This window comes from Phyllostomus hastatus, unplaced genomic scaffold (assembly GCF_019186645.2).
Source record: "Phyllostomus hastatus isolate PE091 unplaced genomic scaffold, TTU_PhHast_1.1 phas_contig_40, whole genome shotgun sequence".
Taxonomy (NCBI): domain Eukaryota; kingdom Metazoa; phylum Chordata; class Mammalia; order Chiroptera; family Phyllostomidae; genus Phyllostomus; species Phyllostomus hastatus.
Genome location: NW_025333872.1, coordinates 21,528,780 through 21,532,438, shown reverse-complemented (window position 1 = coordinate 21,532,438; position 3,659 = coordinate 21,528,780). Strand labels below are relative to the sequence as shown.

Genomic DNA, 3,659 nt, shown 5'->3' with positions numbered 1-3,659 from the left:
GGTGGGAGAAATTATTGGAAAAATCCCTTGGAAAATGTTAAAACAGTGTTCATACACTGCAAGCTTTAAGCAAAAAGTTATTAAATATGGTAAGAAGTATGACAACAGAACTGCCAAGAAACACTTTGGACCTCCTCCCTCCGAGAGTGTCATCAGACTGTAGAGGCAACAGCAGGAAAAGTTTCTTCAGATGATAAGACAGATGGCGATGCCAGGGAAAACTCCAAGGTGGCTGGAGGTGGAGCAAGAGGTGAAGACCCGGATTCTGGAGCAGCATCAAACTGGGATCTCTGTTTAGATCAAGATGATACGAGAAGAAGGTAAGAGGACTGCAAAAGAAAATAACATTGATGACTTCTCAGGGTCACCTACCTGGTGCTTTAACTTTATGAAAAGAGAAGGTTGAGCATGAGGATACAAATTAAATTTGCCCCAAAACTTCCAGCAGTCTATGAGAATTAAGTTTTGGAATTTAATCCTTATGTTATAAATCTTTAAAGGACTTACAGCTGTAGTAAGTCACCAATATGGATGAAGTCCCACTCACATTTGATGTACTATCCAGCAGAACTATGGACGCATCAAAAGAGCAAAGACTGTGGCTGTTAAAACTAGTGGTCATGAGAAAACACATCTCATTGTTGTTCTAGCCTGTTGTACAGGTGGGACAAAGCTACTACCTAAGATTATCTTAAAAGAAAAGCATTTCCGAAAGAAAAGATTGCAAGTGGAGTCATTGTCCACGTGGATGAAAAGGATGGATGAATAGAGAAGGCATGGAAATCTGGTTTAACAAAGGCTGGTCATGAAGGCCTGGAGGATTACTTAAAAAAACAGCTTTGTTGTTTTTGATCACTTCAAAGCCCGTGTTACACAAAGTGCAAAAGCAATCTCAGCAGACTTGAAAATCCAATTTGCAGTGATACCTGGTATGCTAACCAGCCAATTGCAACTTCTTGATGTGTCAGTAGACAAGCTGGGCACACCTTTAAAGTCCTAATGAAGAAAGAGTGGACATCATAGATGCAGTCAGCTGGTAGTGATTTGACACCAACAGGCAGAATCAAGGGAGCATCCACTGCCTAGGTTTGTGATTGGATCCTAAGATCATGGAATGGTGTTGAGAAGGAAGTGGTCGTGAAGTTGTTTAAGAAATGTGGCATCAGCAATGCTGTGGATGGAACTGAGGATGATGAAATTTACTGGGATGAGGAAAGTGACTCTTAGTGCTTCCCATTGCTTTCTTTGCTTCTCTAAAGCTTCTGTGGCAGCAGTCTTGGCAAGAGTAACAAAGAACTCTGGCATTTGACAACACCTTAGCCTATTCCATCTGAGTTCTAACTAGTGTCCACTTGAAAATTATTTACTGCATGGACTATTTATTTGTTGGTTATCATCTTTTCCTCTCACTAAAATTTTTTAAAAAAATATGGAATGCTTCACGAATTTGCATGTCATCCTCGTGCAGTAGCTGTGCTAATCTGTATTATTCCAATTTTAGAATGTGCTTCATCTCACTAAAATTTTTTTTGCAGATAGGTGGTGATCAGTTTTACACCATAGATATGATTTATGGAGCTCTTATTTTTATAGCTATGAAAATTATTTAGCCAAACTCAAATAAATAACAGAAACAATAGTTTAAATTGGCAGGATAGCTCTTGAAATGTTTGGAGAAAATGTGATGTAAAATCTCATAAAATTGGAAGAGCATAAATGTAGCATTGAAGTAAGGAAAATCAAGAGCCCAATGTGGAGGACAAAGGAGTTAGCTGACTACTTAACAAAGGTTCTATCTATCTGATGTTATCAAATACGTGAAACATAATCTGAGGGAGCCCAGGAAGGGGCACTGGAGAGGAGTCAGATGACGAGTTCTAGTCTAGACTCTGCCACTGAAGGGCTGACTGTGTGTCCTTGAACAAATCAGTACCCACTGGCCATCAATTATTAAACCTAAATAATCAGAGGATTGGGTTATTAAATTTTATTATAAGATTCCTATTGGTCTAACAGTCTGTCCCTAAGTGTACCATAAAAACACATGATGTTAAATTTTAGTTACCTATTTGCTGAAAACAAGTTTGAAGGTATTCGGGATACATTTTGCATATAGGTACTGGAAAAGGCAATGAAAGACCTGGTAGAACCAGAAAGTGGGTGAGCATAACTTAAACTGCTAATGAATTATTGCAGGGGAGGCAGGGAAAGGGTAGGTACATCTGTTTATTTTGCAATTTATACAGGTCAACAGGCAGTTGCTAAAATATGTGCTGTTTCCAAACTGTCTTCTTTTAGGAAAGACATAATTTTGGTGGTCGATGGTAATACTTCTAAAACCTAGTTATGGCATTAGCCATCTGTCATTTACCCATTTTAAAGGTGTTATATCTTTTCTGTTTTCAATATAATTAGCTATTTTTGTGCATTTCTATACAGAAGGAGTGGCTGCCTCTTCCCGATACTATATCAACTTCTGAAAGAATTAGATTGAGGAACCCTGGCTGGCGTAGCTCAGTGGATTGAGTGTGGGCTGCGAACCAAAGCATCACAGATTCGATTCCCAGTCAGGGCACGTGCCTGGGTTGCAGGCCACGGCCCCCAGCAACCACACATTGATGTTTCTCTGTCTCTCTTTCTCCCTCCCTTCCCTCTCTAAAAATGGATGAATAAAATTAAAAAAAAAAAAGAATTAGATTGAGGAAAAAAACAAATTAAGAGCTGAAAAAAAAAGAGGGTTTACCTTATGTTAGGATATGACAAGCCAGACATTATTTTCTGTGCAATAATTGAAAACTTATTTGTTGTTTTTTTCTCTTTCCTTACAGTTTTAAAACTGTTTACTAGCGCACCTTATGGCACATGGGCTAATTAAGTGATCTCTTTACCACCTGTTTACAAGGTAAAAACTCAAAAGAATAGTAACCACTGTCATATTGACAATAATACTATAAACACAAGTTTATTAAGAGATACAATTGTGCTAAAGTCTTTTTCAGCTGTCTACTTTTATTTTTGCTGTTTTATTATTTTCTTAGTTCTAAGCAACATTAAATGATAAATCTCCTAAAGATCAAGGCCAGCATATTTCAACATTTAAAAATAAGAGTCACATAAACATCTAATGGAAAATATTCCCAGTTGTAGAATCAAGGAAGACTGCAGATAAAATGAGATGGAGAGAAAAGAGGGGAGAAAAACATCAGTGCAATACTAGAATAAAATGATGTAAGAGATTCAGTAGTAAATTTTTACTTGATAAATGTATGTTTTCTTGCAAATTTGTAGTTCTAAAATATGTTAGATCCAGGTATAAAGGCTTCTCAGTGGATGACAGATGATGAAACATTAAGTCACCCCACAGGTTTATATAGTTATAAGGTTGGAATGATTGCTAAATTTTAATGGGGTGAATTTTTATTTCAAGTCCCTTAATGGTATATTGATGATTGAATTTTAGGGACTAATAATCTAATTACACTACTTGCTAATTTTCTTAACTGTTTATTTGCAAGTTAAGTGTAAAAGTTGCAAGTTGACTATAGTTTAGGTCATGAATTAGAACACTCACACGGGAATTACTTAATAGCTTACTTGGATGTTTGTAGAGTGACCTGTATTTCATTTTCATGGCCTACTTTTTAATTCAATTGAGTCAC

The 3,659-nt window shown here is 36.8% G+C and overlaps 1 pseudogene; it reads right to left on the bottom strand.

Moving 5' to 3' along the window:
* Nucleotides 1-1,423: 1,423 nt before the first annotated feature.
* Nucleotides 1,424-1,523, bottom strand: LOC123822285 (annotated as a pseudogene).
* Between the last annotated feature and the right edge of the window lie 2,136 nt (nt 1,524-3,659).